The following is a 9,045-nucleotide window of genomic DNA, read 5'->3' as shown; positions in this document are numbered from 1 at the left end:
TCGGCGGGTCCTCGGGGCTCTGACGGGTCCGGGGGCTCCCCCCGGCAGCACGGTTTTTCGCGGCGCTGTGCGCTGCCGCCTCACTTCATTTTGGACCCTACGGGTCGCGGCGGTTTGCCGCGCTGGAGTTGGCCGACGTGCACCTCCCACCTCCCGCCTCTCGAGGGCGGGGTTTGGTTGCCGCCAGGTGCGGCCAATGTGGTCTTTCATCGGGCTGGCGCAGATCCTGCTTCCTCAGCGTCTTGAAGGGCGTGCAGGGCGCGTCTGCCCCATCCTCGAGGGGCCGGTGTTCGCTCCTCGGTAGGGGCATTTTCATTTTGTCTCGGTTCCCAGGGCACTGCGTGTTGTATGTCGACCCGGTGGGGCTTGACGGTGGCAGGCATCACAAGGTGCTTTCTTGCCTCTACATGTGTCCTGACGTTGGCTCCTGGCCAGGCTTACTGTGCTGCGCTGGCGCGCTCTATGGGGGCGCGGTGCATCCGGGGATCAGGTCCCTTGGGGAGCCCTGTGTACTTCGGAGCTATAGCTCTTTGGTGATGGTCCTTTTTGGTGCGGTCAGCCCTCGCAGGCCGGGGTTCGGATCCCGCCTAGGCTGTAAGGGGGTCCCAAGGTGGACATTTCCACCACAGTTTGATGACATCCCGGTTACTCCGGGCTGTGTGCATACGACACGCTGTGGAGGGGTAGTGTACTCTTCCCTCTACGGGCGGCCATACGGCCTGGGATTTTAGCCCGGGCCCTGGTTCGTTTCCATGCCTCGGCGGGGCTTGGGTTCGAAATCCCGGGGAACTGTTTATTTCCTCTGGGTTTTGGAGGGCCCTCCGCGTCGGCCCCTCGGGGCTTCAGTTACCTGGTCTCCTCAGAGGGACTGGGGTTTGTCCTCAGGGTCACGGGTTCGTATACCGACTGGTACACTCTGCCTTTCATCCATCTGTGGTCGTGAAACATTGTTCCCTTGAGTTGGGTCACAACGAACATCTGTATTTCAGCGCCAACATACCCGTAGTGGGGTATGACACTTTCCGTAGACATATATTTTGTTTGGATACAGCGGCTTTCGTACTGCCGCCTTGTACCCTGGCTGGGGTATTGTGCGCGATTTTTGTATCAGGTTGCGCCTCGGTGAAGGCCCTGGCCCGAGTTTCGGCTGTGGCCAGTCTCGGGCTAGTTCTGCCACCCCCCTTTTCGCCCCGAGAGACTGACTGTCTGGGGCGCTTCGGGCTTGCTGTCTGGGCTGGCTAGTCTGGCGGTTGTCCCGCGGGGTCCCACCGTCTCGACGGGTTGGGGTCCCGGCCCCTTCCCGTGCCTCACCGGTTTATGCCTGCGAGTGGGGGTTCCCGCTCGCGGTGGCGAGTACTTCCGTTGGGCTGACGTTCTGGCCCTGGGGGGGAGCTGTACTCCTGGCCCGCCTGGGGGATCTTCTTCGCCGGGTGTGGGTCTTGGGGGTTCCCTGTCTGGCCGTGTGCTTCCTCACGGCCTCGTTTTTGTCTCCCCCCCCCCAGGGGAATAGGGCTTCACATCTGGCGGTGTCTCTCATCCGTCGGCTTCCTGGCCCATGTCCGGTGGTCCCTTCGGTCCTCGTCTCGGGCTTGTCCTCCTTCAGGGGGGGGCGTGTACCTGGTCCCGGTGCTTCCCTCTGGTTCTTTCAGGGGGGGGGGGGCGTCCTTTGGCGCCGGGTCGTTTGGCGTTGTGTTCTCCTGCGGCCGCTCAGCACCTCGTGCTTCGGGGGTTGCTGGATGTCTTCCTGGCCGGCCGTTTTTGATGTGCTCGCTTCGGCAGCACTGTTAATACACGTGGAGTAACTGGCTTGACCCCTGCACGTTTTCGTGTGGCTTTCCATTTGCCGGGGCTTGGGTCCCCGGGTCTGGGTCGGGTTGGGCGCCCTGATGGGGGTGTCACCGGTCCTGGCCCTGCGGGCGGTCTTCCCCCGGGGGCCGACGGAGTCGGGTCTGGCCTTCGTGGCAGGGTCTCGCCCTGCCCCGGTGGTGTTTCTACGCCTAGGGCCTCGGCTCGGTCTGCCTCCGAGGTCTCTGTTCACGGAGGGGGGCTCGGCCCTCCGGCCCGGGTTCTACTCCTCCTTCCGGGTCCTTATTACCGGTCTTTCGCGTGGCCTTTCGGTCTGCTGGATCTCCCCCGTGCCCTCTGCGATCGCGGTTCCTCTGCAGGTGGCGCTTGGGCAGGGCCGGGGTGCTCATGGACGCCCGGCGGCGCATGGCCTTGTTTGGAACGTTGCAGTGGGGGCGTTCCTGTTTTTGGTTCCCGGCGGGGTCCACCGCCCCGGGTTCCCTCTCCTTTGACCGGGCTGGCGATTCAAGCCTCCTGGCCGATCCCGGATCTTCCCGGGCAGTGGTTGGGTCCCCCGCTCTCGGCGTCGGTGTTGAGCCGGCTCTTGTCGGCTGGCCTGCCTCCTTGTGCAGGCCTGGGTCTGGAGCGGAGGACGCTGCTGGCTCGGGGGTTGTGGCTTTGCTGCTGGGCTCCCGCAGGCATTCCAGTGCTCGCTTCGGCAGCACGTATACATATTTGGAAAGATACAGAGTAGATTGGCACGGCTCCTGCACAAGGAGGTCCCGCAGGATTCGTGGAGCGTTCCATGTTAGTGGAGACGTGTAGCTCAGGGGTTGGAGACGGCAGTCCCGGTAGCTGAGAGTGGTCCTGGACCTGAGTTCAATTCCCCGCCTAACGGTGGGTCTTGGGCTTCAATGCTTCCATGAACTCGAGGAGTCTCATGCCGGTGCCTACTCGTCTCACGGGCTCACACTCTGCATCTCTGGGCAGATGCTTGCTTATTCTCCACTTGGGCCCCTTGTGGCGGGATGCCTGACTCTCACCTTGTATCCTGCAGCCTACGGTCGTACCGCCCTGAAGGCGCCTGTTCTCGTCCGATCTCAGTAGTTAAGCTGGGTCGGGCCTGGTTGGTACCTGGATGAGAGATCTCGCAAGGGAATACCTGGTCGGGTTCCCGAGGCACGCGCCTTGTTGCCTTTTGGGCGATACGTGCGCCAGGCACATCGCAATACACTTGCATACTCCCTCTCTCGTTCTACGAGCTCTTCGGGGCCCGCCCTTTTGGGATCCGGCCCTCGGTGGCGGTTCCTAGCCTGTCAGGTTTCCCTGGTGGCGATGGTGTCTGCCGGGCGGATGGGCGTGCGGGGGTCGTTCCTCCGCTCCCCGCCCTACTTGCGGGTTTTGCCGGACGGGGTTGCCCCTCCGGCTTGTCCCCCGTGTCCTTCCCGGGGTCCTTTCCCGGGGGCCTCGAACTCGGGTGGTGTCTTCCCGCTTTTTCCGACCAGCGGGGTTCCTCCCTTGTCCGGGCGGGTTGTTCGGCGTGCTGTTTTGGCTTCTCTTAGCCGCACGTTTTTCCTTTCCCGGTGGGAGGACCTGTGTTATGCCCTTTGGGGGGTAACCGGGTCTGGTGGCTCAGTGGACTAACTGCACTGCAGGGGACTGTGTTTGACCTCAAGGTCACAGGTACAAATCCCACTGTCCACTCAGCCATAACACCCGTTTCGTTCGGGCCACTTGCCCTCGTTCCCCCATGGTTCGCGGGCTTACACAGGCTGGCATCCTTCCCTACGCTTCGCTGGGTTCGGTGGATCCGGCGGGGGCCCAGGGTCGGTCTGCGAGGTGTGGCTCTGTTCCCTGGGCCCCCTTAGTGGGTGTCTCCTCTGTGGAGTTTTGTCTGACTTCGGCGTGGTCATCACCCGCCTGGTACGTGGGTCTCTAGCGGTCCCGGGGGGGACTTCGCTGGGGCCGTTCGGAGTGCTGGAGCTGCGACTCCTGGTTGGCCTCCTTTTCCTGGAGGTCTTGATTTCAGGTTTCCTGTGGGCCCTGTTTTCCTTTCAGTTGTTTACATCAACCTTGGGTTGGTTTCTCTGCATCACCATGTGGTGTTGTGGTTATGGTGGTCAATGAAGCCTTGTTGGCTTGGGTATTTGCTCACTATGTAAATCATGTGGCGAGGAAGACTAACGAGGAGGTAATGCCCCGGTTACTTACCGGTAATCTTCATTACTCCGAGTATAGTCTTCCTCGCCACATGAGTTCCCTCCCCCCCTCCCTGTCTGGCTATCGGCTTCATTGTTTGCTTGGTAGATCAGGCTGATTGGTTGGGCCGGCCCGCCTCTTATAGAGGTCAGGTGGGACTGGTCGGCCATGTTGGGAGGGGGTGGGAGGTAGTTTCTTTTTGCTTTGGAGGGTTCTGTTGTGGAGCTAAAGCTCACTATGTAAATCATGTGGCGAGGAAGACTATACTCGGAGTAATGAAGATTACCGGTAAGTAACCGGGGCATTACCAAACTTACCTTGAATTTTACTCACTTAACTTTTGCACTTTCGGGGACATGTATATAACTGGGTGCATATATTACTTTGTGGTTCTGGACTCATTTCAATGAAATGGGAAATTCCCTTTGGATTAGGGGGATACAAATGGATGTAATGAGTTGTAAACTGAGAACGACATTGAGTACCTTTGTATATTGAATTGAAAACAATCATGTATGCCCACTGGGGGGCTTTGTTGATAGATGATCATCATATTAATTTGATATTGGATAAAATAATGATCACGAATGCCCACTGGAGGGCCTCAATTGTGGACTTAAGTTGAGTTTACTACGCTTATGTTGAGTTAATTCACGATCTTAATTTTGAATAATGTAATGAGTTCAAATGATAACCTGGTTATGATTATGCTGAAGTGAGAATGCACGGAAAAAGAGTGATTTAAAACAACAAATGTATTTAAGCAATAACCAAGGTTTCTAAAGTGAACTACATGTCCCATAAATCCTGTGTAGTGAACAGGAAATGATGTAACATGAAAGCACTTCCACTTTGTTTAAAAATGTAAAAAATGTTGATGCAGTTTACCTGTGAGCAAGGTCTCCGTAGAGAACGAAACGCGTAAGGTGTTGCTGGCTTGCTGAAAATAAGAAAATAAACTGGATTGATTTACAAAACGTGTGGTATATTTCCGAAAGATAATCTCCGCCACACGGGAGACTGGAATTGATATATATATATATATATATATATATATATATATATATATATATATATATATATATATATATATATGGAAAGGGGCGACCATTCGGTCCCCCCGAACGTATGGTGGAGTACCCCGATCCCCCCGGGAAGCCATCTTGGGCGGGAGGCGAGTCTCGGCTGGTATGCCCGAAGCGGCGTAGCCGGGGCGCGCCTTTTCCCGCCCTGGAGTGGGTTGTCCTAGACACTGACGCGGCCGGCCACGCCCTCGGAGGCAGGCGGGGGCGGGTTTACGCCCGCCCGAAGACGGATAAAAGGAGCAACAAGCCAAGAAAGCATCCTCTTGTTCCTGTGCTCTGAAGCTGCACCTCCCCGCTGCATGTGAGCCCGAGACGGACCGAAGAGCCAATTTTGAGCGTTGTAATCTTTCTCTTTGTTTTACAGATATCTTCGTTTGAGAATGCCAGGCAAGAAGGTCGGAAAGCGGGTCGGTACCGATCAGATGCTCCGCATGCTCATAAAGGAGGTAGCCGATGTGAAGAAGCAGATGGCGGCTAAGAACGGGGAGGGAGGACCGAAGCGAGTCATCGGACCAGCTTTGCCAGGAGTAGTCCCTGGTGGGAGAGGCAAGAGGTCCAAAATGGGGGCACTTGGGGGGGAAACCCCGGTTCCCGATACCCCACTTGAGGAGCCAACCCCGGTTCCGAAGGAGGGGCATCCGATCCCAGTGGTGGTCACCCCCGTGAACGGGGAAGATATGCCTCCCGAGTTAGCGGCGCAATTAGCAGCGTGGTTGGGAAAAGATAGTGAGGACACCACGGCTGACGACACCCGGGCAGTAATGAGACAACTGCGGGAATCTAGAGAGACTGCGAAGGCACCATCTTCTGTTACCCCGCCAGTTCCGGCGGCGGAAAATGCAGCAGGCCCAAGTTCGGCAGCAAATGCAGCATCTGGTTCAGGTAAGCGGCCATTGCCGATCGCGGGGGAGGGGTCTGTACCTTCACGAAGGGAGAGGGTGGCTCAGCATGTTCCACTGGAAATTAAGGAAAAGATTTGGGCGAATAAGTATGTGAACATTTTTTCTTTGCTTACCGACCATTACGAGATGGTGCATGTTAAGAGCCAAAAGGAGCTCATGCATCCGAGTGTGTGGCGCGCAAAAATGGCCGCCTTTAAGGTTGACGAAAACATAGGTACTTGGGGCAGAGCGTGGGGCATTTTTACCTCCATCGTGGGCGAGCGCAGGCCCGAGTTGCTGACCGAGTTCCCTATTTATCAGTCACGTATCATGGAGTATTCCCTGTCGTACGGGGGCAATCAGTGGTTCTGTTATGACAATATTTTTAGAAAATCTAAGGAGCACGACCCAGATCTAACATGGGATTGTTTCGACTCCGTTTCATGGCAGAAAATGGAGAGTTCAGGAATGTTAAAAGTGCCATTGTCAGGGAGTAACGGGGGTGAATCTTCCCGCCAATCCTCTGGGACACCCTTTCGGACGGGTGCAGGTAACGAGCACCACTCGAAGTCGAGTGGCAACGCAGGTAAAAGAGGGATTTGTTGGAATTTTAACAGGGGAAAATGTACGAGGCCCCAGGGGTCATGCAAGTTCAGACATGAATATGGGGGGTGTGGGCAGCCATCCCATCCTGAGTCCATGTGCAGAGCCAAAACGGGTGATAATGGTGGTAGGGGAAGCGCCAAACAGGTCTGAAATAGTCCGAGGGGCGCCTTTACCTACTCCGATTGATACCATGGCAATGATTCCTTGGCTCAACGAATACCCGGATCATGCTTCCGCTGGGGTGTTGCGTGACGGGTTTTCATATGGTTTCCGCATCCCAGTGGGGGATTTTCAGGGTGTAGCAAACTGTAAGAATCAACTGTCAGTCTTGCAGCATACGGCGGTGGTACAGGTAAAGATTGGTAAGGAGGTGACTCGAGGTCGTGTCGCCGGTCCATTTGATTTGCCACCGGTTGCTAACTTTGTTTGTTCCCCTCTAGGGGTGGTCCCCAAGAAGGACCCGGGTGAGTTTCGGCTGATACATAACTTGTCAGCCCCACGTGGTCTTTCCGTGAATGAAGCGATAGACCCGGAAGTGTGTTCGGTGCGGTACGCATCTTTCGATGAGGCCGTTGCCATGTTGAATTGCCTGGGGCCCGGGGCGCTGATGGCAAAATCAGACATCGAGTCAGCGTTCCGGTTGCTCCCGGTGCACCCAGACGATCAGCGTCTCCTTGGTTTTATGTTTCAGGGTCGCTATTACATGGATAGATGTATGCCAATGGGGTGCTCTATATCCTGTGCCTATTTTGAAAAGTTCAGTTGTTTTCTGCAATGGGTATTCACAAGGAAGACGGGTTTTCAGCAAGTTATGCATTATCTCGATGACTTTCTGTTTTTGGGGGCAGCCGGGGATCCTGAATGTGGACAGGCCTTACATGAATTTTGTGTCTTAATGAATCATTTTGGTGTGCCATTGGCGCCAGGTAAGACTGTGGGTCCCTCAACTTTGCTCGAGTTTCTGGGGATCGAGCTCGACTCGGAAGAAGGTTGTTTTAGATTACCCAGGGAAAAAGTGTTAAAATTCAGGACATCCCTTGAAACATGTATTCGTGCGACGAAAGTAAACCTGCATCAATTGCAACAGGTGGTGGGTCAGTTGAATTTTGCCCTGAGAGTAATGCCAATGGCCCGCCCCTTTTCCCGCTCGATTGCACAAGCCATGGTCGGCCTGAAGGAAGGACATCACCGCACGAGGCTCTCGGCAGAGGTTCGCCAGGGCATGCGCATTTGGTTGGCATTTCTGGCGGATTTCAATGGTCGAATTGTCTGGAACAAACCGGCGGTGTCCTCCGAGGAGCTGGGGCTTTGGACAGATTCGGCGGGGAGTGTAGGTTTTGGTGCCATATTTGGTACACAATGGTCGGCTCAGAAATGGCCGTCATGGTGGCACGAGTGCGGGCTGACGAGTAACATTGCTTTTCTTGAACTCTTCCCTATTTTGGTGGCCTTGAAAACATGGCCGGGGTTTCGGGATCACTCTGTGGTGTTCTGGTCTGATAACATGACTGTGGTTGAGTGTAACAATAGTCAGGCAGCACGTTGCAAATGGATTCTGAGACTGCTCAAAGAAATTGTGTTATTGTGTATGCAGTTGAATGTGCTCTTTAGGGCAAGACATGTCCCGGGGGTACTGAACCAAGCGGCTGATGCGCTTTCTCGTTTCCGTATGCAGGCCTTCTGGGGTTTTCTGCCCACAGCGGACCCGGTGGCAGCACCCTTTTCCCGAAGCTCTCTGGTCTCTCGGTGCCCCGAACTACAAAACCTCGTGGGAGAGAGTTTAGCACCCAGGACAAGGAAGGCATATGAAGGGGCGTTCCGTTCCTATTTGTCCTTTTTGGGTTCTGCTGGGGGGGAGCTTTGGGGACAGGAAGAGCTTGTCGTAAAATTTTTGCTGTCTTTACATCAGGCAGGCAAATCAGTAGCTACGGCCCAGAGGCATCGGGCCGCCATTTCCTTTATGGCAAGGGCTCATGGGATCCAGGACCCGACAGCGTCTTTTGTGGTGCAGAAAGCGCTACGTGGGTGGCAACGCCTTGAGGGTCGCAGAGTAGATGAGAGGCACCCGATAGGTCGGGATAGGTTGACCCTGTTATTGTCCGTACTCCCTGCAACGTGTTCATCCCAGTATGAAACAGTGTTATTCCGAGCCGCATTTGCGCTAGCATTCCATGGGGCTATGCGGGTAAGCGAACTAGTGGCGAAGAACAAGCAGGATACGATGGGGGGACTGTGCCGGGAGCACATTCAGGTCAAGGTGGAGACGATGACGGTCTCGTTAGTTAGGTCCAAAACCGATCAGGGCGCAATTGGGGACTGTATAATCATTCAGAGGATTCCCGGGTCTTCCATATGCCCTGTTGTTTGCGTAGAGGAATATTTAGCGCAGAGGGTGGCATCATGGGGGGGGACCTTGTTGAGACACGCTGACGCCACCCCACTGACGAGGTTTCAGTTCCAGCGGGTGCTTGCGATGTCGATTTCGGCCG

The 9,045-nt window shown here is 55.6% G+C and overlaps 1 non-coding gene across 1 annotated transcript; it reads left to right on the top strand.

Annotated features, from left to right (window-relative positions):
• The first annotated feature begins 2,491 nt into the window (after nucleotides 1–2,491).
• Nucleotides 2,492–2,598, top strand: LOC147663646 (U6 spliceosomal RNA). The gene has a single exon (XR_015305261.1). It is a non-coding gene; the product is annotated as a U6 spliceosomal RNA (small nuclear RNA).
• Nucleotides 2,599–9,045: the final 6,447 nt, after the last annotated feature.

This window comes from Lissotriton vulgaris, unplaced genomic scaffold (genome assembly GCF_964263255.1).
Source record: "Lissotriton vulgaris unplaced genomic scaffold, aLisVul1.2 SCAFFOLD_8545, whole genome shotgun sequence".
In the NCBI taxonomy this organism is placed as follows: Eukaryota; Metazoa; Chordata; class Amphibia; order Caudata; family Salamandridae; genus Lissotriton; species Lissotriton vulgaris.
The sequence above is the reverse complement of the archived record's forward strand: the minus strand, read 5'-3'. Positions and strand labels throughout refer to the sequence as shown.